The sequence below is a fragment of the Archocentrus centrarchus genome, chromosome 16 (assembly GCF_007364275.1).
Source record: "Archocentrus centrarchus isolate MPI-CPG fArcCen1 chromosome 16, fArcCen1, whole genome shotgun sequence".
Taxonomy (NCBI): Eukaryota; Metazoa; Chordata; class Actinopteri; order Cichliformes; family Cichlidae; genus Archocentrus; species Archocentrus centrarchus.
The window spans coordinates 31,093,163-31,119,749 of NC_044361.1; the positions used below are offsets into that span (position 1 = coordinate 31,093,163).

The 26,587-nt window shown below is 39.8% G+C and overlaps 1 protein-coding gene across 3 annotated transcripts in view; it reads right to left on the reverse strand.

The window, feature by feature from the left end:
- The window catches only part of LOC115794462 (mannosyl-oligosaccharide 1,2-alpha-mannosidase IA), a 196,257-nt gene that overhangs the window by 40,431 nt on the left and 129,239 nt on the right, over positions 1 to 26,587 (reverse strand). The gene's annotated exons all lie outside the window — the stretch shown is intronic.

Genomic DNA, 26,587 nt, shown 5'->3' on the forward strand with positions numbered 1-26,587 from the left:
GAACAGATATGCTCGACTCCTGCCAAAGTACCCAGGTGTAGGATTCAGCCACTGGGAGGGAGGAATACAAAGATATACAGTAAAGCTATTCTGAGAGAAACAAGGTCACATATCAGCAACAATGTTAAACCAGATCAAATTTCATAATTAAAAATGCTATGCTACTGCACATTTCACTCTCCACTTTAATCAGCACAGTTGTTTCCAGTATTTTCCATCACTGAACACTTATTTTAATTACCACTCACTTGAAAATTTGCTGGTTTAAGTCTGAAAATAACTGACACAATACTAGAAAATACCACCAGCAATATAGACAGCTTTGCTAACAGCGAAATGGCATTGAGGTAATGCCAGAGTACAGGCATGCTTGAGGGCATGAGGCTTTTCCACCTATGATTATCTCCACCAACTGTGCTCACTGGCTCTTAGCCATTTCTACAACAGCATAACAGTATGTGTTCAGTTTTTCCTCGGGGTGGTGTTGTTTTTGTAGAAACAGACTTGTCACATTGGCAATAACATTCAAGAAAAATTAAGTGGTACTCAGATCACTAACTCAAAAAAAAAAAAAAAAGAAATCGCACTGCACGACTAATAGACAACTATAGGCGGTAGCGACTACATAAATAACAATGAATCATTCTGACATTTTTCATTGCAAGAGGCGTGCATGGAGTTTTGACCTCTCACAGGAACTGGAATATCTTTGGGCAGAAGATTTTAGGCTGAATATTCTTACAAGATGGTGAGTAATAGTGTCTGATATTCCCCAAGACCCCATGATGTGTGAGAGCCCGGGGTCATCTGAGGGATCCTGTCTTGCCATAAATGTCACAGCTCATACACATTGTTTGGGTCTTAGTCTTTTGATCCTAATTAAATGTCACTGCTCGCCAACTGCCAAGATAAAAAGGAAATGCAGGATTAGAGACAAAAGGGGTGTAATACTTTGTTCAATTTGCACTAGCAAAGCAAATTAAATGAATTTACAAATACATAACTGTCGCTAAATGTATTTGTCATATCTTCATTTTTGTGTTCTTGCTTTACAAGGTTATTACAGTTACAATATCAACACCGGGCAGTTATGGCCATATTTATTTATTTGCATATCTGACCATGCAATAATTAATCTGTTACCCTATATGTTTATCAGATTATTGCTAAATAATATTGTTTACACTTTCACAATTTTATTTTCATCAGTTACAGTGCTGTGCAAAAGTCTTGAGCCACCTCTCTTTTCTTTACATTTTGCTTCCAAGGAGCCAGACTTTCTCGTGATTTTTTTAAGTGCTCTTGAGCAATAATTCTCCAGGCTTTCTGAAGGTCTTTCAAAGTTTTTCTTTTGACACTGGCCGCTTTTCACTTATTTTCAGACCAGTCCTTTAAATTGTATCTGTAGGCACTTTGTTACTAGCTGTGTGCCACAAAAAACATAATTTGTTTCTATTTCTTTAACTGAATCTATGAAAACAACAGTTTGAGAGGCATAAAAATTCTTCTTTTTTTTTTTTTTGCACCAACAAGGTCACTCCCTAAGAGCTATTAGCAGAAAACTGAGCACATTTCAGCATGGTGTGCAGTGTGTCCTTGAAGAATTTGAGGAAACTGGATAATTGGAGGACAAAAGAAGAAATGGCGGGCCTAAAAAACTATCTACGGCAGATGAGCAGTATCGGTCCTTAAGAACGGGGAAAAAAGACTTGACACAGGACCCCAGAGATGGATCTGGATCTTCAATTGATCCATCTACTGTTCGGTGAAGCTTCATCAGAGATGTCTGAGTGGAAAGCTGGCTGTCAAGGAGCCATTCTTAAGGAAGAGAAACAAGAGAAAAGACTGAAATATGCCAAATTTAACAAGAGCCAGACTGAAAATCAGTCTCAACAGGTCTTATGATGAGCAGCTTTGAATGTCCTTCAAGAAGCCTGGAGAACCGTTCCTGAAGACTATGAGTACTTAAATAAAAGAAAAGAAAGCTGCCTAAGAGAGTTCAGGCTATGTTGAAGAATAAAGGCGGACATTCCAAATACTGACTTTCAAAGTCATCTGTTTTTGCTTTGTATGCTGCATTTCTATGTTTGTTTGCATGTTTTATTGAATATCTGCATCAATTTCCCATTTTCCTAGCAAAATATGAAGAAATGGGTTGTGACTCAAGACTTTTGCACATTAGTAGTCATTTTTTTATTTATTTTATCATTTAGTATGTTAGTTTGATTCATTATACACACATACACCCTGCAACTGACACAGATGATTTGCAAGTAGCGAGTGATGCAAACAAAAGTATACTTGAAAGCTGCTACTACTTATTTATTTCGGATAACAACAATTACAATAGACTGCAGCCATGGGCCAGTTTATGTGCACTGTTCACATATGCACATGTCTCCAAACCCTTCCAAAATAGGTCACTGCAGCCTTAAAGACAAGCGTAAAACATTTCTGCTTAACTACAGGCTGACAGCACCAGAGCAAAGGCTAAACTGCAGTAGATAAACGCTGTCCATCATGTCCGGAAGAATGAGTGCAATGCATGTGTCTCCTGTAAAGCCTCAACTTCACTCGAGACTAGCAGAGACCGGGCCTCCTCAATAAAGAATGGGAAACAAATCAGAAAGAGGGAAGCGCTGCAAGGCTCTGATGGCCAATTCAACAGGTGCACTTCATGGAGTCAGGATTTATGTGGTGTAAAAATAAGCAACCAAAAAAACAACAAACATACTGTCCATGTCAGATGAGTAGTGTAAAAATGGCCACAGTTTTAAACCCAAGTAACAAAGTATCCATCCATTTACCAACTTTAGCTTTATGAAGAAATAAGAAACACTTGAATCATGGAGGACAACAAGTGGTCATGAACAGTTGTCAGCAAATTATTATATTTTTGATATTCAGGGATGATGATTAATGTATCAATTAACATTTTGTTTTTCAACTACATGTAATTAATTAATAACTCAGCCACAGTCCTGTTATTACAGCTGCACTGATGTTGCTGGAGGACCTTGATAATGTGCCACAATCAGTAAAACTGCGTTCTTTTTTTTTTTTTTTTTAAACTGACAGGCCTAATGAGTGGTGTAGCAGGCTGAAGTACTGATATGGAAAGAGCTCATTAAAGGTGTGTCTACAGCCACAAGTGGAAATGAGGCCAGTAAATGTGCAATGATTGATGCATGAAAAAGGACCATTTGTTTGCCTAGCCCTGCAATCCTGACAGAAAGTAGGCAAAAGCAAATTTCTGTCTTGAGTAAAACAGAATTATTTAACTCTGACCGAAAGTTGTAGGAAAGCGTGAAAAGCTCAGAGAGAGAGAGAGAGGTGGCTTGTCAATGGTTAGACAAGAAAACCTGTAAGGCTGTCAAACTGTTCAGAAAGCCTCAATCAATGAAGAACATATCTGTCTGCATGACCAGAGAAAAATTTACGACTATGTCTCTTGAGCCAGGATGGGTGAGGGATTGATCAAGCAGCTTTGCCCACTCTACTATGTGAGCCACAGCAACCAACAAACTTGCTACCATTCACAAGCTGCCTTCCTGTCTGAGAGGACCACTACTGTAATTTAGCCCAGTGTTAGAAATGTGCACACAAAAAAAAGGCAGGCAGTGATGGGGAGAGCTGACCTTGACAGGGCAACACTGAGGCAGAACAACACTGGGTGGCCATCAGCTCACCGCTCGGCTGAGAGACAGCTGTTGATCGCATCAGGAGGTCCTCAATCGATAAGCCGGCATAACAACACTGAACTCCAAAAGGGATCTTGTGTGCTTGTGTGTACATTGGTAGGATTTGTCACATTTGAGTGCCAGTGCTGTTGCAGCTGTATATCAGTGGTTGGCCCTGGGTTGGGGCTCAGATGTTTAAATGTTATTTATCGGTGCATGGAAAACAATCAGCTTAACGTGGCACTACATTACCAACTATTTGCCTTTTTTTGTAACAAATCCTGAAAGACGATGTGATGTGTGTACTGTAAGTGAAACTGTGTCTAGGGTAAGCTGTGTTTTAACCTACCAGCATGTAAATAGCAGATATGTTTATATACACAGAGGCCAAGTCTGTGCTTTGTGAAAGTCACCCTGGCATGGTGATTTCATTTTATCAAGCCAAAGTCAGCTGTAATCAAGGGAGGGCTTTGTGTAGAGTGGCATTTGTTAAATGGCCCAACCCAGGCAGGACATCCAGGCTATGTTGGGACAAGTCACAGGTTCTGTCACCATGAATAAGCTTGTTGTCCACATTGAGGCTGAGAGAGCAGGCTGCTGGTCAGCTTGTATTAATTTCAGAGGGATGCAAGGACTTGCTGTGTCCATAGCAGTGACAATAGCAGAGCCAAGGTGTCTCCTGCGAAGGCATGCTGCCACTCCCACCACAGTAAAGTCCACACAGGAGTCTTACCATTTATTTTTTTCCCCCATTTCCTTTCTCTCTCTTCAGCAGCACCTGGCACAGCTACAGCTCATTTCAGACAACAGCAGCATGTGAGAAGAGCTTGCCTGTCTTTGTAGGAGTATGACAGAGAGAGAGAGAGAGAGAGAGAGAGAGAGGGCAGGATTGCTAGTAGTTGGCAGCTCTTGTGTGCTCCCATTTTGAGGTGGCAAATGTGTCACATTGTGAGGGCCGCTACCTGCTTGGCAGCTGCGAACCGTCTCCCCGCAGCTCTGTTTGTCACTTGCCTTCTCTTTCCCTCTTTGTCTTTGCCTCTCAGTATGACTCCTTAGACCACTGATCTACCCATTTGCCATTGCCTCAAACGTCCTAATTAGCAGACACACACAGAAGCAACTTAACTGCTCGCTCCAACTTAAAAAGTCAGAATATAAAACACTGGAGAAGCCATTAGATGTGGGAATTCAGTCAAGTGTGCAGAAGAGAGAAGCTGTTTTTACCTGTGGATGGCAATTAAAGCGGCTTGAGTGTTTGGCAATGAGTGTATCTGAGTGCTCTGCTTTGCAATCAGAGCTTAATTATACAAAAAAAGAAACCCAGTCTCATATTCTTGATTGGCATTTTTTTCTTTCATCTTACTCACACTCTTTGCACTCTTGGTACATATGCAAGTGCTTACGAACAGTTTAGTACAGATAGTATACTGTATTCCCTATTCTTCTATTCAAATTTAAATTGTATTCTGGATTTAACAGGGAGCCAATGAAGAGAAGCCACTATGGGAGAAATCTGCTCTCTCTTTCTAGTCCCTGTCAGTACTCTAGCTGCAGCATTTTGGATCAGCTGAAGGCTTTTCAGGGAGCTTTTAGGACAGTCTGATAATAATGAATTACAATAGTCCAGCCTAGAAGGAATAAATCTATGAATTCGTTTTTCAGCATCACTCTGAAACAGCATGTTTCTAGTTTTAGAAATATTGCACAAATGCAAAAAAAGCGGACCTACATATTTGTTTAATATGTGCATTGAAGGACATGTCCTGGAAAAAAATGACTCCAAAATTTCTCACAGTTACTGGAGGCCAAAATAATGCCATCCAGAGTAAGTATCTGATTAGACACCATGAAAATGTACGCAATGCTTTCTAATAATACTGCCTAAGGGAAGCATGTATAATGTAAATAAAATTGGTCCTAGCACAGAACCCTGTGGAACTCCATACTGTAATTAACCTTAATGTGTGAAGAAGACTCCCCATTTACATGAACAAATTGGAGTCTGTTAGATAAATATGATTCAAACCACTGCAGTGCAGTACCTTTAATACCTATAGTATGCTCTAATCTCTGTAATAAAATATTATGGTCAACAGTATCAAAAGCTGCACTGAGGTCCAACAGGACAAGCACAGAGATGAGTCCACTGTCAGAGGCTGTAAGAAGATCATTTGTAACCTTCACTAATGCTGTTTCTGTACTGTGATGAATTCTGAAACCTGACTGAAACTCTTCAAATAAACCGTTCCTCTGCAGATGATCAGTTAGCTGTTTAACAACTACTCTTTCAATCTTTGAGAGAAAAGGAAGGTTGGAGTTTGGCCTGTAAGACAAGTGATGGCTTAAGGTGGCAGTAATGTTTTACTTACCGCCACCTTAAAAGCATGTGGTACATAGCTAACTAATAAAGACAGATTGATCATATTCAAGATTGAAGCATCAGTTAATGGAAGGACTTCTTTGAGCAGTCTAGTAGAAATGGGATCTAATAAACACATTGATGGTTTGGAGGAAGTAACTATTGAAGTTAACTCCGAAAGATCAATTTGAGCAAGAGAAAATTTATTATATATGTATGTTTATGCAAGTTCATTTTTGATCTTTGAAGCAGAAGTACCTGTTTTTGAAAACAGTAGTGAAAATTCATGTTAAAAGATAGAACAATGGCTGAGTCACAGTGGAGTAAAAATAGGATGAGAACCTTCTTGTGAGTAAGAAAAACTGGTGATTGCATTGAATGTTTTGCTGTCAGAGACCAGTTAAAATCTTTTGCAAATCTGTTGCTGTCTTCTTACACAGAAATTCACATTATCCACTTAGATTCAGAGTCCAGCCAGAACCTCATCTGAAGCAGAAATTCCCCCACAGTGACACAGTTGCTGCAAGATGGTGTTTTAGCTGAAAACTGGCATAGGCGTTCAGCAACCTTGCTTTAGGAGCATAACCAAAATATGGCAACCAGCTGAGTGGAACTCCCTACTGCAAAAAGATGCACTGGAGATGAGTTGCAGTCATCAGCACAGACTGACTCAGACTGAGCGCAACATGCTGACAATTGGTATGTGTTTATAAATTAGATGGCAATCATCTGATGACCTTCACCAATCTGAGTGTGATTACAGTCAGTCCAAGTGAGACCAAAATTTTTTGGAGACAGTGTGCCTCCTACACCCTGATCTGTGTAACTGGCTTGCAATCAAAAGTGGTGACCCAGAGGTTGAGAGTGATGTACTCTCAGTCTCTGGTTGACCAATTAGTCTTTTAACATGCTGTTTCATTACTATTTTCAAAAACATGTACTATATGGACTTACTGAAACTAATTGGTCAAACTTCTGCTTCAAAGATCAATAATGGGCTTACATATAATAATACAACATTGCAGGACATAAACTAATTAATATATAAAATAATTCTGTGGCACTGGTAGTTTTACCTAACTAGATCTTCTACCATAGTTGCCAACTCACCACATGTCCTGTCACACCTGGAAAGCTACAGAAGTGAGGGGTAGGGTCAAAAGTTTAGGAACTAGAAAAACATGAGAGCTTTCCCCCACCCTCAGCGTAATACCTTGAGTGAATGCCAGACTCCATGTCCGTGCTCCGTGGGTTGAATGTGAGGATATGGATGGTGCCAAAACACTGTTTGGCAGAAAAAGAAAGCAGTTGCCAGCTCCACTATACTGGCACTAAGCCCAGTCACTGCTAGCTTTTGCCAGTTTCAGACAGATTCTCTGCTTTGAAGCTGTGAGGACATTTTCTCCCCATGAACGTCTGACAGGCAAATCAGGCGTGTTCCCCCCACTGAGTTACAGCGCAGGTTAACTTGATCAATGCAATCACAGAACTGGCGACAAATCATACTAAGATGAGGTTCATTAAGGTTCAAATTAGTATGCAACTTCAATGGGGAGCATCGTGATTGGGTCTGATTGATATGATTATGAGCACAGTGTTTGTGCAGCCATAGCTTTTAGAGAGTTGGTTGTAAAAAAAAAAGAAAGAAAAGAAAAGAAAAGAAAAAAAGAAAAAGAAAAATTGAAAAAATCTTTTTTGATGAAGAGAAAAAGGAAGCCCTGACCTGATGTGGGAGTTAAGAACTGAGCAAAGGTCACCATGTGTTCAATTTTTGGCTGTAATGAAATGTCGTGCTAGCTAGAATTGGCTCAGTCTCATCCACCAAAAACTGTTTGGACGATTGAAGAGGAATTGGCACCAAATGAGCTCAAAGGAAGCAGAAACAGTGGAGGAACTGACCGCAGAGAATTGACACGTTCTGGATTCACTCGGAGCCAATGATGTGGAAGAAGCAGATGGAGTCAGGCGGAACAACAGTGATGTTTCCTGTTGTCTGTGGGATGCAATTACAGGTTAATGAAATGATTATGTCAGCGATGGCGCTTTACACATTTAACTTTTAGACTTGAGCACGATGGTGCAAACTACTAGAGACCACAGAGGGTCCCTGATAATTAAAATGCACGCTTTTCTCACATATCTCTTACAGATGTCCTGTAAGTTTCGTATTTCATCAATCAATCAATCACTCCTTCACAAGAATCTCATCTTGAATGAAACTGAGATGAAACATATGTATTCTGGTTTGGGATGTTCGCAGTCTTTTGAAATGTCGCACAGAGAAGGGAAAGTGTAGAAGCCGCTGGCAGTGAGGTGTCCCAAAGCATCATGCGTAGCCACATTTAATGCTTGACACATTCTTTTGTACATTGTGAAGACATCAAAACAAATGTGCCCCGTCTCTCTGCCTCTAGTTGCCTTCATTTTGTATAATTGTCTGCCTTCAGGGTTGCCATGGATACAGGTAGACCATAGGCTCTGTTGAGTGAAAACGAAGAGGACAAGGGATTGCCCGAACTCATTTTCACTCTACTTTTCACATTTTTATAATTAGATCATGTAAATTTCTAGTATAAGCACTTTTGGGAATAACAATGACTCCTATTCTTTGCTGCAGTAATTACAAATATTGAATAAAAAAAAAAAAAAGAGTCATGATTTTTACAACAGCCGTGCAAATAATCATCCAATTATTGCTTCAAAGCAGACAGAAACTGTATTGGTTTTACTGCATTACACTGAGTCTTAAGCCAAAAGATGGTAGCTTTCTTTTTTTTTTTTTAAACTTATTAAACATGTCAGGGTTTGATTCATTTTAGCAGTTTATCCAGCTGACACCCTGTCAAGCACTTCTCCCTGCTTGTTGAATTCATTTTAATCTCAATGGGAACATCTGACAGACACCTGCCATCTCAAGTTGGAGGCTTGTATGAGGAAGTAACAGCAATCACTGCAAGAGCGTATCTGTATTTGTACAGGTCTTTAAGAAGCATAAAAAGTTAGAAAATGAGTCAAACTTTGTGTCTGGGTAATCAACCATGTGTGGAAATCATTTTAGATTTTTATTTATCACTTAATATCATCTTCTGATAGATCCTAAAATAATCTGCAGCATGACAGTGACCTCAAAAGTACAGCCAGAGTCACAGAGTCCTATTTTAAGCAACAAGAACAAGGAGTCCTGCAGCAGCTGGTGTGGCACCCACCAAGTCTCAACATCACACAGTCAGTCTGGGATTACACAAAGAGACAGAAGCAGTTAAGACAGCCTAAAGCCACAGGAGAACTCTGGAAAGTTCTCCAAGATGTCTGGAAAAACCTGCCTGCCTTGGAAAAACTTGAAAAAGAATTGATGCTGTTTGAAAAGGCAGAGAAAACCTTGATATTCTCTGGTAGAGCCACTTACATTAGCTCAAAAGTAATCTGAGTCACTCAATCAGATATTTGTGGAAAAAATAAATCTTAAGTTTTATTATAAAGACTCATCTGTTAGTCACTGTTCTAAGCTTACTTCAAAACTTCTTCAAAGCTGTAGGGACTCGAACATGAGAAAAACTATTATTTTTAACTACCTGCTACCAGATCAGGCTTAAATTTGGCAGGAAGGACAGAAAATGTGATGGACATGAGACCGCTTGTACAAAAGGTAAGAGGCAATCTCATATGTCAAACCTTAACATTTAAGAAGCAATAAGCAGGACTCAAAAGTATGTTTCATATCAATGCTCTATTAAAAAAAGAAAAGAAAAAAAGACTGAAACCAGTTCTTTATTTCACACCTGTCAGACAAAGAGGAAAAGCAGTCAGGTAGATGTAATGAAAGACAAGACAACTAATTTTTCCACTCCTTTCTCCTTCAAGTGGCAGTTTTGGGTGTGTGCATAGTTTGTGTATTTCTGTCAGTGTATTTTATATTGGCTTGTCAGCGTGTGCATCAGCCTGCCTAAATCTGGGCCCTCACACACTGAGGTCTCATTCGTTTGTACCTTATTTGTACCCACTAAATGTGACATCTACCACCTGGCTACTGTCACCAGGTGATAAAATACCTTCCTCAAAAGATGGCAGTTGTCCTACTTTCCAGAAAAGACCATTTCTGGCCATTCAGCAGAGTTAATACCTGATCTGCACACGTCTCCATGTGGGAAAAAGCCCAGAGTTGTGGGCTTAAGCTTGCATGCAAGCATGCATATTAATCAATATATCAAACTCTTCTCACCCCTGCCTGCACTATAATCCTATTTCTAACCTTCTCAGAGTAATGGTTCCACCATGCAGGAGCCACCAGAGAATGTGGATATCACACATTTTGAAAACTCATCATTTATCTCTACATCTAAAGTAGACAAAAGGAAGCCATATATATCCTGCTATTAATGCCGCGCATGTCCATAAGTTTCTTTCCTTAGAAGAAAAAGAACTCTTCCAGGAGTGGTTTTAAAAGATTTTGAGCAGAAACAAAAATAGATATTTCTCTTTTACCTGAAAACTACTGTTAAAATATTCACGTGCAAGGTCAACAACTCCCAGCTGGAGCAGGCTAGACTGGGAAGCTTCCCGTGGAAAAAGACCAGACTGATGATCCATATGAGGGGAGATTAGACAGGCTGAGCAAAGGACAACAAGAAAAGGACAAATGAGGGCAGTGTAAGAAATTAACAAGCATTTCCACATGAGAACCAACTATATACAGTACGTGTCTGAGTGCTTAGTGTGATAAATGTTTGTATTAGCACATCGACATAATATGCAAAAACATCTTTGGGTTCTAGACTGATGGTTGAACAAAACATGGATTCTGACAAACTGCAAAACATTTTCACTTCTTTGACATTTCACATCCGATTAATCAATATGAATAATCCCAAGACATCTGTAGTAAAATAATCTCAGCCTGCTTTATCCACATTTGACAGTATTTATTTGTCCTGCAGCTCCATTAATCTGCTGCTTATTTTTTAAGACTAATCTTTTGGATCTTAAAATGTCAAAAGGGTGAAAAATGCATTTTGCAGGCCTGAGCTGATGCATTCAAACGCTTCCTTTGTCATTTCAGTCTAAAACATAAAGATATGAATTTTACTATCACGTTTTTCAAGGAAAATACCGAGCTCTCATCCTTCAGAAGCTGAAACTGATGTATTTTGGGGATTTTGCAAGAAAAAACTATTTATAACTGTGAAACAGCTGTCAGTTAAAATTTCAGTTGTTCAACTAATCAATTTATTGACTATGCAACAAAAGCACAAACAATGGCATCAGGAAGTTGCATTGGCATCTCTCTTACATGATGAGTTTTTATAATTGTAGTCGGTTTGTGATTTGAGTTGTTTTTTTGTTTTTTTTTAATATCTCTTTCACACCTGTGTAACAGAGTGTGCTGCAGCTTGTGTGAGAATGTGTACGTGTAAATGTGAAACTGCAAATTGCTGGAAAAACATGTGTACTCTACCCTTCAAGCATCAACTGGAATTATAAAGCACAGTGTGACCACATAGATGTATTTCCTGCATGACTAGGCAGACAGACTGCAGTACACGCTCAGACATTGGGTTGTGACTGATAGGTGACTTTTCTTTCCCCAGAAAAACCCAGCAGTGGCTGTTGCGAGGCACAGTTGTGAAACACTAAGGATGGATTTTTTTTTTTTAAGCATGTGTTTTTTCCTAGGTAGAACTTTTTTGCTGCCTTCAAAGTGTGACCTGAGCTCGCCGTAACTGTCTGTGTTCTCTGACTTGAATCAGACCACCCAGAGAGATGGTATCTACTACTGCGCACAGACTGATCATAACACAAGCTGCATGCCAACAGCAGTAGCAGTGAGCAACATGTCCAATGATGGCCATACTTGACCTTGTCACCAACTGCAACATGGGGCTGTGAGTATTAAAATCAATCTACCTCCTCTTCTTCTTCTGGCTGCTCCCCTTAGGGGTCTCCACAGTAGATCATCTGCTTTCATCCCAGCATCCCCCTCGGTCACACCAACCCTCTGCATGTCCTCCTTCACTACATCCATGAACCTTCCTCTTTTTCTCTTCCCTGGCAGCGCCATCTTCAACATCCTTTGTCCAGTATGTCCACCATCCCTCCTCTGTACACGTCCAAACCATCTCAGCCTTGCCTCTCTTACTTTCACTCCAAACGGCTCAACCTGAGCTGTCCCTCTGAAATACTCAGACAACTTTAATAAAGCAAACCATCAGTGAGATTCATTAGTAGATAAAAAAGGACTGTGAAGGAAAATATTTGATTTACATACCGAAAGTGGGGCTATAATTTATCATTAGTGCACAGATGGACGCTTTCTCTGGAAAGCCTCAGAATTTGCTTTAGTAGTTCTGCTTATTCAGCTATGATGGACCATGAACTCAGATTCAAGAAATATTGAAAGGAGGTTATTGGAGGCAGGCCGCCAATTGGTTCTGCTCAGATTATTTACCATGGCGTGATTTGTAGTGCACTATGTATAATTGTGAATTGCCTGCAGAAGCACAGAAAAGAGTGGGAGACCAAGAGAAAGAACTGTCATTCAAGCACTGAGATGTACGGACTTCCCCAGCCAAAAGCATGCTGTGAACAGACTCTCCCCACAGGCCCAAGGGGACACTCTTTCCTCAGTCGCACAGTGAAGCCTAGCTACCTCAGGTGGAGTTTGTGAACTGACTCCTGTATCCCAGGGCAATCTAACTTTGTGTGCAGCTAAGAGCCGAATCATTCCAGGAGAATACAAATGGAAGGGGAAAAGAGAGAAGCCATGCATTCAACTGGCAGAGAAACTGAGTATTGCTACTGCCAAGATGAAGATGATAAAGCTGAGGGCTGGAAAAGGGACAGAAATAAGATAACAGAAAAAGAAGGAGCTGAAAGTAAAGTTTGAGCAAAGGTGTAAATTAATGTTTCAAGTCTCAACTTTGTAGAAACTCAGTATCATATTATTTATTTTTAAAGTGTATATCATTACTGCACCTCTGAGGAACTGGTGTCTGGACACGTCCTTCTGACTGAAGGCTGAAGGACGTTTCAGCAGCAGCGAGACGTGGCTCCATTACCCACACAGCAAGCGAAAGGACATGTATTGCAGCTATAATAGTACATTTAAGTCAGGAGAGGGCTATTTGTTAGTGAGGAAGAGCGAGGCTCAGCAGGCCCAACCCTGATGCCCATTTATCCTCCCCAATCATCAGCTCAGAAGGGAGCACTTCCAGTTCTATGCTTGTATGTTTACTAGGGTTAGGGCCTAGTTAGCCAAGAGTGTTCAACTAAATACAAAGAAACAGATGAATTATCTCTGTCTGCAATCAAGATAACGTTTGTTTTTTTTAATAATGGGTGTGGATGGGTGTTAATCTCTATGCACCTGTGTATGTGTTAATGTGTGCAGTTAGGCTCACACAAACCTACAGTCATCTGTAGTGAAGATGTTAAGCCAATAATTTACCCGAGCTGTTACACAGATGTAGAGGTCCTTCAAGGAAAGAAATGAGGATGATAAATAATTGAATTTCCCCAGGGGGTGAATGGGAAGTCTTTTTTTTTTCTCATTATTTATCGTCTAATTGATTACTGCATGTAGGCTTCCTAACTTGTCCCACAATTAATGTGCTGCTTTTTATGTGCTTCATTAATGGCCAGTGCAGCTTCATGAAAAACACACAGTGAATTACATGTGAAATTGAAAGCCTGTGCCATGCTGCAGTACTGGGGATGGCAAAGAGACATTCATCAGCTAAAATGAAATTCTGTAAGACAGACTTGGTCTTCTGGACCAAATTGGACTATTTTTCAAGTTGTTGTCATTCTGCCTCTGTGGCAATATTGCAGCTCAAGTTTTCCTCTTGACCTAAAATCCTCTTTGAATCAACTTAGCTGTCAACAATCTTTGCAGTTTTGCTCTGGCTCGTTTATTCCAAAACTGCAACCATCCTGTCCTCTGTTTGGGCTCCTCCTGGTGACACATTGCTGAGGTTTCATGTGTGTGGGATATCATATTCAATGTGCTGCACCTGCCATATTTGGTGAAGAGTTATTGTTTTGTATACAAATAAAACATGTACACACACACAAGCACAAAGATGTACAAACTCTCACTGGCACACACATTTCTCTCCCTCTCTCATGTTTAGAGAGGATGCCACCTAAACCAAATACCAGGGGGTCTTGTTTTGAATAAAAAGCATTTATGGCCTACACTGTCTGAATTCAAAACACCTTCTTGGCAGGATGAGCCAGAGTGTGTGTTCTAGGGCTTGAAAAACAAATACTATCAATTCAGAGCTCATTCTTTTCCATTTCTTTTCAGCCTCAGGAAGAACAATAGGCATGTCTTCTGGCAGAACTCAGCTTGGCTCTTCTTTTCTTTTCTTTTTTTTTTTTTTTTTTAAAATACCTAAAATTTGATCTACTGGCTTATATACATATTGACAGCTCACTCTGCATTAACAAAAAAATTGAAAGGACAAATGAAAACATTAAATGAAAGAAAACAACCTTCCCACAACTGAAAGTTTCTTTGTAGACTTTGTTCCTTGATATTGTCTGACTTAATTTTGCCTTGACTGGGGGAAAAAATTTCTTAATTAAAAAACAATATATATATATGTATATATATATATATATATTATCTCCATGCATCAGCCACCAGTCTCACCAGATCTCCATTTCCAGGAAGATACTGATTAGGGTCAAAGCTACAGTACCAGGATCAATAGTTTCACTGTTAAAAGCCAGCTTGTTGACCCTTAAATAATGCTGCATAATGGACTGAGGCAGTAATGAGGCCCTATCTTTCTTAATGCAACTCTTTTGTCTTGAAAAACATCCAAAATGAAAGCTTACCTCACATAAGAACAAAGCTAAAACATCATTTTACTAGACATTTCTTTCTGTCAGCCATTGATTAAAGTGCTTTTTGAAGACTCAGGGGCACAGATAGACTCCTATGCTGCTTTAATTTCTGATGGACAGAGAGGAGCACAGATGCCTGTAAAATAAAGCCCCTAGGCTGTGAGTTACGCAAAGACCGAATGAGAAGGCCTGAATACCACAAGGTTGACATCATTAAGAGTAGCCTAATGATCCCCTGGATTTGATTTGTTTGGACTGTGTCACAAACTAAAGGGAAAAAAAAAAAAAACACCAGGACCCAAATTTCATCATTCTCTGAACTGGGCTTCTGTTGAGGTTTGGGCTCATTTGGACCTGTGCCAAAACCATCCAAGGCTGAATCCAATTACTCCAGCCAGAACGTTATGTATTGCTAAAAAAAAAGACTAATTGCAAAGCTTTTACAGGAAGAGAACTAACATACTGGCTGTTGAAAAAAAGGGGACACATCAAGAAAAGAACCTTGTGGTTTTTCTTGCAGCTTAGGAAAAAAAAAAACAAACATTATTCGCCTTCTTCATGTAATAATTCAAGCAGCCACAAAAATGCACTCTATAAGCTCAGTCTGGCTGCAGGCCTGAAAAACAAGCTGCTAGCTTATTGGTGAGTGACAGATTTATTCAGTGAAAGAGTTATTATTAGCTGACTGTACACCACCCAAACAAATATTAAATAAGCTACATGCTCTGTTGCATTTAACATTTCAACAAGCTAATGCAAGATATGTGAGCTGCTGGTTATGGGATGTTGTTCTTACCCAGTGTCTCTTAATTCCATAATAAAACTGAAAGGTGCAAGAGCACAGCTGAGCACAGTTATTTTAACTCTGCACAAATGGGATTAGATGTTTTCTACACAGAGCAGAATAGGGGTTTGGGATAGGGAGCTTTCCTTTTGCGGCTAAGCCTGCGGTGGGGACTACTGAGCACGGCAGGTTACTCTGCGATTATGATGATCCACTTTGATCTGAGGAAATGAAATTTCTTCCAAAACCACTTTTCAGCTCTTCAGAAAAAAGGAACAAACAGATAGAATGCACAAGCAGCCACACTGCTCATACACAGGCAGCAGAACACACATGTACAGTATATGAAGATCATACAAGCGCACAGGTGCAATCTTTGGCTCATTTGCACTTTACTAATATATCTGCCTGACTTCAGCGTTAAGACAATTGCATTGCCATAATTATGAACTACCATGCTCTGTGTAAATGGATTACAGAATATTCCTTAATTAGTAAATATTTTCAGAGTGAAATGGCCATGATGTTCAGTGAAACGGAAATTTATGACTTTGAAGTTCAACGAAAAGCACTAAATCTTGCCCGCACACTGAATTACGATTCCAAACTTGATCTATTTCAGGTATAGTATGATATATTACATACACTGGTTAACGGACATATAGCATATCAAGGTTTTTATACCACTTGCCAAGCAGGTCTGAATGTACAGTAGACACGTGTACAGGGTTGTCAAAAAAACCCCCAAAAAAACCAAAATGATACTCAGATATTAATCAGTACTTTAATTTTTTTTTTTTTTTCAGATTAGATACTCGTTTACAACAGTATCTATACCAACAGTGCCATCTACACCTCCTCCAGTTGACAACTTCACACAGCATTGCTGCAGACAAGCAGATACACAATCAAGTAGTTGATGTTCGAAACACTAAACCTCATTAGTGATTTACTAGTTTAACATTGCTATTAGCTTAGCTCTCAGCTGTGTCACTAACAGCATGGCTTCTTCTCCTGTCTCTACCACACTTTCCTGTGTCAAATGTTTAGTTACTCCTCTGCCTTCTTTAGCAATAACGGTATTTGTAATAAATGTAGCCTTTTTCTAGAGTTGGAGGCCAGGCTCAGTGAACTTAAGATCCAGCTGAGCACCCTAGAAAACCCTACAGGCCCCTGTAGTCAGTGCGGACCAAGGTAGCTTAGCCTCTGTTAGCTCTCCCCCAGCAGATTGTCCCGAGGAGCCGGGGCGGCTAGGTGACAGTGGGGAGGAAGTGTACTCCTGAAAGAAGCCCCTGGTACACCACCAACCTGTTCACATCTCTAATCATTTTCCCCACTCTGCGACAAACCCATCAAGGAATAAACTCTGGTTATTCGCGACTTAATTATTAGCAAAAAATGTGAAGCTAGAGACTCCAGTAACCATGTCTTCCAGGAGCCAGAGTAGGCAATACAGAAGGAAATTTTAAATTGAGGTCACTAAAATTAATATTGAATGTGTAACTCTGCCAAGTCAATGTTGGACTCTGTAGTTGTTCTCTGGGCCCCTCCCCAATAGGACCAGGAGTGACACGTTTAGCCACATGTTCTCCGGAATTTATTACCCGCCCCAAAAAATGTGATCATCCAGAGTGCTTCTTTGCAGTTTCTCTCCTCCTGTCATCCCCCCTAAACCTCATCCCCATAGAGACTGTGTCTGCTCCCACACCACCAAAAACAAACCAAAACCCAGCAAATAGATAAATAAATAAGCATAAATATTCAAGAAAGAAAGAACATAGCATTATTAACTGCACCAAAGAGTAAAACAGTTAAATGTGGATTATTAAACATTAAGTCCCTATGAGTAAATGATTTAATAATTGATCAACATATTGATTTATTCTGCCTTACATAAACCTGGTTGCAGCAGGATGATTATGTTAGTTTAAATGAATCAACATCCCTGAGTCATACTAAATGTCAGAATCCTCGAAGCACAGGCCGAGGAGGAGGAGTAGAAGCAATCTTCCACTCCAGCTTATTAAGCAACCAAAGACCCAGACAGAGTTTTAATTCATTTGAAAGCCTGACTCTTAGCCTTTTACAGCCTAATGGGAAAACCCAATAAACAGTTTTATTTGTTGATATTCATCTATCTACTTGGCCCTTACTCAAAGTTCCTATTTGATTTCTCAGACTTAATATGATTTACTGCTTGGTTCAGATAAAATAATTATAATGGGTGCTTTTAACATCCATGTAGATGCTGAAAATGACAGTCTCGTTAATAGATGCAGTTGACTTCTCTCAAAATGTAAATGAGCCCACCCATCACTTTAGTCACACTCTGGCCTTGTTCTGACATATGGCATAGAAAGTGAACATTTAACTGTATTCCCTGAAAATCCTCTTTTGCCTGATAATTTCTTAATAATGTTTAAATTTACAATAATGGATTACACAGTAGTGGTGAATAAATATCATTACAGTAGAAGTCTTTCTGAAAGCTCTGTAACTAAGTTTAAGGATATAATTCTTCCACAATCATCTTTTTCAATGCCATGTGCCAACACAGTGCAGAGCAGTTACCTAAACTCTATTGCCACTGAGATCGATTATCTCATCAGTAGTAGTGCATCTTGACTGCATATGACTCTAGATACTGTGTGTAAAAACAATGGTAGTACAAACTGTATTTTTACCCAATCCATATACTGTATTCTCATAAACAAAGGGAAGCATTAGTCTTTTACTTAAGCACCAAACACACATACTCAGCATCATCCACACAATATATCCACTCCATCTGCAATTCCCCGCACCTGCACTGGCTAACCATATATCTCCCATTTCAACCACACTTCATCTTCTTTTCTTTGACTCTCAGCATAGCTTATGTAAGAGGCAGCAAGCATGATGGGGGGATGGGGTGAAAAAGGCACTGTACCCTTCAACTGGCAAGAGACTATAACCATGTTTCTCCCTCAAGGATGGCTGAAAAGTGATCCTCTCAAAGCACATTTTAGTAAAAATAAGCACTCGCTGGACTACTAAGGCTCAGATTTATTCAATTGGATTCCTGCATACAGTAAACAGTTTGGGGGGAGAGTTACCTGGCACGTATTTATCTTTACTACAGCCCAACTCTGTGCAGTGGTATGCAGGGTCACAGCAGGGAGGCTGATGCAAATCTTGTTGCTGGATGTTGCTGTGGGTGATAGGAGAGAACTGAAAGGAGCAGAGAGACACAAAGGGCTGTGATTGACTGCTTAGGCTCAAACACAGAACGTTTTCCACAATCAGACTTGAGCAGCATGAATGCTGAACTTTTCTTTCAGATTCAGAGAAAAATTACTGCTTTTGTGTGTTTGAATGTTGTTTTTAAAGACGTCCAAGCGATACCGGAGCGTGCCAGAACTGAAATTCCATCAAGGCTCTGCTATATCAAATTCAAAATGAAGAGAGCAAATAATGTGAGATATCCTGTGTACAACAAAGCAAAAAACAACTACCCCCAGAAAACTAGGTAACTGCATTGATGTGCTTCTATAAAGGATTAATTCAGATCATATTTGTGAATCGGGGACACACTTCAAAGCACACCTTCAATGCACCATGGCGCAGGTGGGTATGGCCTGGCCTCTGACATTTGGGAAATATTGTGGCCAGAAGCAAACACTGAAAATTGCAGCATGGTTAGAAATGATGTCGACTATGGAAAAAACATCAGCAGAAGGTGTTGTGGGGACAGGCAGCCAGACATGACTAAGCAAATTACCTCTTTCCTGTTCTTTTAAAAGTGGCTTTATATCACAGCACTCTGATGTCACTCAGTGGGACAGAATCACCTGTGACTATCAAAATTAGATTAGCTGAAAGGGGACATTAGACGTTGTTCTAGTGCGAAGTGAAATATTTCATGTTAAGGATGGAGCATACATTTAACAGTCCATAGCGGCCAAAGAAGGAAGCCTGCTTTGATAAAAATCTATACTGGATAAAACTGATTATTTCAGCAATAACACTGAATGGGGCCGTGTAACTGCTCCAGTGCTGCTGCGACTATAATGTGCTCCAAGGTACACAATGCTACACCTTGTAATGGGGTTATGGGATGTTATAGAAAGTTGGACAGCGTACAGAGTCTGATAGAAGGCACAGCAAAATTAGTGAAAGTTGGGAAAACACTGGAATTAAATGGGTCACTTATCCGTCTTCATCCAAGACCACAGTTTTTCATAAACAGGAAGAAAGTAGACCATATTGTTTTTTGTTTGTTTTTAACCATTTAGTTTATATATATTGTAGTTTCTCTGATACATTAAGAATTTGTATTTGTGTTGCTATAAAAACACAATTCAAGTAATATTACTTAGAAAAAAAACTATTTGTTGCTGCAAATCTATACATGAAGGCAAATTATTGCATACATCTTGCCTCATACATCATGTTTTTTCACTGTAATTCTCAGCTCTACATAAAGCATATACTGAGCAACATGGTCCAAGTCACATTGGCCAACATATCAAAAACAGTTTAAGGGATCTTCAGTTATTGAGCATGCAAAGGCTGATCATGTTTGGAGGAGGGCTCTCAATTATACCACAGAAAGTGGGCAGCAGAAACAATAACCCAATAATGCTTGAAAACAAAACAGAACCCTCCTTTGCTCAACTCCAACTTCAGGATAGTTAAGCTTACAGATTTTTACAAGAAATAATTGGTGTTCTCATCAGTTAGACGATGTCACTAATCGTGCACTATGACAAAACTGCAGCTCAAAGGGTTTATTCAAAATACCAGTATAACAAGTTTAAAAAATATTTGCCTTTAACAAACACTACCAGAAAGATATCAATTATTAAAAAAAAAAAAAAAAGAAAAGAAATGAGAGAAATCTTAATGTAAGCTGTTTAAATTCAGCTGCATACCCCCCAGCAAATGTCTGGGGAGTTGGAAATTTTCTGGAGGCGCTGTAACAATGAGTCTCAGACAGGAAGAGAGAAAAAAAAAAACAGATGAACAGACAGCACATCTACTGAGAGAGATCATTTTCATATTCTTTCTGCATGTACGTTTTGATTGAGTTTCAAGGATTATGAATATCAATTTATTCTGCATGATCTTCTTGAGCAGGTGAGAAAAGTTCAGATCACTCAGTTTGGGACACAGCTCCACTGTTGATTCATCCAGCACACATTACATGATGGCAAATTCTCCTAGACAATTAACGAATGCTCAGACAGGGTGACATAAACATAATTATACTGTCATATCTGACAGTAGTTACAATTTATTGCATTTTTTCCCCCCCAGTGTGATGTGTGTGTGATATTTATTTTTTCTTTATGCGAGTACTCTCCAGTGTTATGACCCAAAAATAAACCAATTTTCAGAGACAGAAGTGGGTCACCCAAATTAGAATGAAAACAACATGAACTGATGCAAACACTATACCCCTCATCAACTCATCCAAAGACACATGCCATGAGGATTTTAAATAGAAACCCACATGCCATAAACAAACACTAAAGTTTGTGAACATGAGTAGAGAGAAGTCTAAGCATGAACTTTCACAGTAACTCAGTGTTCAGCTCCAGCGTTCCAGAGCAGAAAAGGTTAGACTTGTGGCGCTTGCATATTCTCCAAAAGTTCACAAACAGCTCTAACATTTCAAATGCTTTATATGAGGTGCACTGAAGTCCTTGACTGGTTACAGGCATGAATGTGATTGACCCAGAATAAAAGTAAGCAGGTAAAAAGATAAGAAAAAAAAATTTTTTTTTTTCCTCCTAAAGAGAAACAGCAGCAGCATATTTCAGAAAACATGACTTGATATGAGTATTTCAAAAAGTTAATTTTTACAGTGAATGCCATGATCTTCATTTGTTGGCTTGATAAAATTTGCCTGTATAAAATAGGATTCATAATGTGGGTGCAACCGATGATTGTAATGTCTGACTCCTAATTCTTATCCATCTGCAGAACAAAATTATACACTATTATGTAGCTTCCATCCATCCATCCATTCTTTTCTGCCCATCCAGTCAGGGCCGTGGGGGCGCTGGAGCCTATCCCAGCTGTCATGGCGCGAGAGGCAGGGCAGACCCTACACAGGTCACCAGCGTGGCCCGGGGCTAAAACAGAGAGACTGGCAGCCATTCACACTCTCGTTCACACCAACAGACAATTTACAATCACCAGTTAACCTAACCCCGCTAACTGCATGGCTTTGGATTGTGGGAGGAAGCCAGAGCACCCAGAGAGAACCCACAAAGACATGTGGAGAACATGCAAACTCTGCACAGAACGGACCCAGCCAGATGGTGTATTTGAACCAGGGATCTTCTTGCTCTGAGGCAACAGTGGTTAGCACTGTTGCCAATTGAATTGTGCTATATTATGTAACCTTTTTTATTTTTAAAAATACAATTCACTTGTTCTTTCTTCAGCCTCCTTGTTTTCCCCCTTGGAATATTTGAATCTCTTCAACACTGATCTGTTTTACGTTACCCATCTTTCTGGATCTCTTATGGACATAATCAGAAAAATTACAATTCACCTGCCTCATATGAATTAGATTCTCTATATTTTGCTGATATATAACAGACAAACGCTGCATTTTTTTCTCTACACTTCATGAACTGGAGTCAATCTCATGATTTTAATACATATAAATAAAATATGTGCATGTTCACCCAGTTGTCTGTCATGTATGGAGAGGCTGACAGCTGTCTGTCACTACATGCTTGAGATTCCTGCTTCTTCTAACAACAGGAGAACTGCAGCTGGAAACTCCATGAGATGCAGAGAAAACTATATTCAAAATATGGCTGATGGATGGCCTTCAGCCTAACAACTAAGAGTCCATAGCATCACTGTTTTTTTGGCAACATTGGCCCAGCATCCAGAAAATCTTTTACAGTTTTTTTCCCTACAGCATGGACCACCTTTGTTTAAACCTATTAAACAAACTGCGTTACACTCTGCATTTTGTCCCTACGCAAAACGAAACTACACTGATTTTTTATATAGTTAAAACACACGGAACCAAATGAATGATTTATTTGTTTATTTTATTTTATTTTATATTTTTATTATGAATTCTAGTCACAGAAAGGCAGAAGGAGGTCTTGTGACCAATTTTCTAAACCCAAGTCTGCCAGCTGCATTTTGGCAACTAAATCTTACATAATCCCACCCCGCAAATGGCTATTTCTGCGGAGAACACAGTTTTATATTATTTTATATATTACTGATAAATGTCTGGCTTACCTTTAACTTCAGTAAAAGTTATTACCTTTACTACAGAGCTTAGATGTAAAATAGGTTATTTTATTTTTGAGTCCATTTAATGAAAAAATTAGGTCAAAGGGTCAAATAGACTACTGACATAAAAATTAGAAGATATTTTCAATACCTAATACAAAATACACTACAATACAAAATGTTTAGACATTTTGCATTTTGTTTGCAATATAAAACTTTCAACCTGCACAATCTCCTGAAAACCATCTAAAGGAACATAACTTTGTTTTCTACACACATACACACACACACACACACACACACACACACACACACACACACACCTGATGACATGTTCCTGTTCTGTCAAAGTCTACACTCCATCTCCAAGTTTGACCTTCACATGCACTCCTGCAGTTACAGTACAAGCACACTTCTTGCCTTCTGACCTTACCTGAGCACCCTCGCTCCCTTTCCTCATTTCCTTTTGCTGATGACCACACGAAGCACGAAGTCTTTCTTCTCTGCTGGCTGCTGCCTCACTCTCTGCCTGCTGTTTCAGCTCAGCCTCGCGGGCAATTTTCACACAAGGCTGATTGAATTCATTCCCATTCCCCCTTCACTTTTTCTCCTTTCACTGTTCTGTGCTCTTGCTAAGAAAAAAGGATGAAGCAACGAGGTCTCATCACCGCACACACATATTGCATATAAATGGACACTGACAAATGAAACCCACTGCACAGAGATGACTGCAAGAAGGTGTGCAGTATGAATCCAGGCAGTAGAGTAATTCAGGCCAAGTTGATATTCAAATACACACGTACTTATATGGAGGTGCATAAGCCCCGGGTTCAAAACAGGCATGCTAATGAGCATTTATGTACTCTATGTGAAACCACAGGGAGACATTTAGGGAAATATTAGTGTCATATTTGTTACTTTTAAATGATGATTTATAGCTTTAAAAACATTTTTTTTTTTTACCATTTTATCTCATTCTAATTTGAAAATGTGGGATTTAGTGTAGTGAGCAAAGCACATTTTCAATGCTAAAGACAGCAGATGGTTTGGGTGAAAAAACTGTGATTCTGTGAGGACATAACAAATTCAATCAGAAAGTTACAATCAGAAAAAACAAGAGTTAGAGCCTACTGTCAGGCAATAACGACTAATTGTTGCACTTTTTGCCACTTCTCTCAGAGCCATGTGGACTGGCCACAAGCGTGTGATGGTGAATGATGAAAGAGTGGGGCAGCAGCAGTCAGACCCGATTGAACAAGACATTTAACGTTGGAACTGCTTCCATAAAAAAGACCAACCACGAGCCTTCTGGGGCTCCAAGAAAACACACACATAAACAATGCATTCCACTAGGTCAAAACAACAGGAGGTTATAAATGGGCAGGTGTTTCTCCAGCTCTGCTCCAAGCATTTCTCCAGCAAACTGTGTCCCACAAGGAGCCATAATCATCATGCAGTTCCTGGCAGTCATTTACAGCAGCACCAGCTGCCGAATGTCCTCTGGTCAAACTTGATCCACAATCTCGTAATAGTCCGCAACACTGTATCAGCTGATTTAAGTCTCTGCAGCAGTGATAGAGCTTCAGTCTGTTGGTTTTATCATTTGAATGGAACGGTCTGCTCGTAAGAGAATCCCCTAATGGGAGAACCAAGGGGTGACACAGGGCATCAGGTAGCTATATATCTTGGTTTCAGGGAACCTTCACAGAAAGCACGCAGGCGAGCCATGTGATGGATAGCTGCACCAGACTAAAGGGTATTGACACAGTACGTTTGTCAGGAAACTGAGTCGTCCACTCCATCTCGGAAGAAAGATTGTGTACAATAAACAGAGAGAAAGTCCAAATGTGAATAAAAGAAAGTAGTGAAAGAACTGCAGTCATTCAAACAAAAAATATTAAGGAGACTAGTCACATAGACTGAGGTTAAAAAAGGAATATTAAGTGATGTACAGGCAGCAGTAAGGTGTCCCTTTTACAGATTTTCTTCACCCAAGCTACTTAGCAGCCATGTCCTTTTGTGACAAGGTGAGACAAAAGCAAACTTTATGAGGAATACACTCATATTTGAAATGTCATACTCGATGCCATATATAGACAATTTCCATGGACCAGTGGATAAAGGAGAAGAATATTTTCTGCATGGCATTAATAGCAGGCAAATGTGGAATAATGGATTCAACAATATATTCTGCTCCAGTAATGTATTCATATTTCACTCATCCAGCAGAGCTGGACAATTTTATGCTGCTCTCCCCTCAGCTCGCTTGGCCTGCAAATCAATGTCCATTACAGCGACTGAGTGTTCATATGTCACTGGATCCTTTCACATTAATTCTGCTGCTACGAAGATTTCCACCTTTTCTGCTGAATGGAAAACAGTACAACTGCAGTGTGTGTTATGTGCGTGCTCTAGAGGGCTGCTACAGGCAGATGCTCATTATGATAACACCTTTACCTCCAGTGCCTGCACACTGTACTGATAATGAATTGGACAATTTGTGCAGTGTGGTTGTCGCAGGCTATTTTTAAACCTTTAGTCCACCAAGGTTTACAGAGCATTCGTACTTTTTCGTGACAAGGCCGGGCTTCGCACTCATGCAGTTTCACAGCTTCACACCTGGATGCTGTCCATCGTAACCCCAGGCCTTTATATAGAGCCACTGAGCAGCTTCACTGGAGCGCCTGGAGCTTCTACAAGGGCGTAGCTCTCGTAGTTTTTCAGCAACGGAAAATAATTTCCATCAATTTTCCTACTAAATGTAATCACATTGCTCAGGCTCACCTCTTTAACCTCTAAGCAAAGACTTTAACACTGCAATGTCAGTGCAACAAAAGCATATTCTCAGTGACTGGTGAAATTTAAATTCAGATTTGGGGCATTTTGTCTTTATTAGATAGTGAAGCGCAAACAGGAAAGCAGGGAGAACGCGTGGGGGGAAGACACGCAGCAGACTGAACTTGAACCCGAGCTGCTGCATTTCAGCCTTGCAGCATATGGTTGTCGGCTCGCCCTGTGAGCTGAACTGGCACCTCGTTACTTTCATTCCTCAGCAAAGCCATTCAAACAGCTTCAAAGCTTCTGTACACACGTTACCCCCTCTGTATTTAAAAAACACAGAAACAGTAACAACACTTTATTATCATTCAGGAAGGAACCACTGGACACCAGCAGCAAGCCTCAGAAACTACAGCAGTCCAGCCCATAAAGGGACCAGTTTATAAACCCACCAATGCTGAACCAAACCAGGCACTACAGAACTGTCTCACCATCAAGAAAGCTAGCTGGAAAAACAACACGTAGCCTAAATAAGATGCATTGGGAGATACCAGAAGGTGCATTTCTGCTTTTTTAGTAGAGAGTAACTGGCTCTCCGCATCTCCAGCATCTGTGACAGGCAGATTAGTCAGTCAATAAATTCACAGAGGAATTTGACATGAAGCCTTCAAAACTCACATGACCATAATATGATACTAATCAATGTTATGCTCAATGCAGCTTACACGCCATACATTTTACATCTGGTACGTCCTCAGTTATCAAATCAACAAATGCAGGAGATGGTTGATTATAAGTGGGGAGGTTTTAATTTGAGTGTTTTCTTTTTATTTTATTCTGTGTATTTAAAGCTGAAAAATGTCTACAATCTAAACAGTTACAATAAGA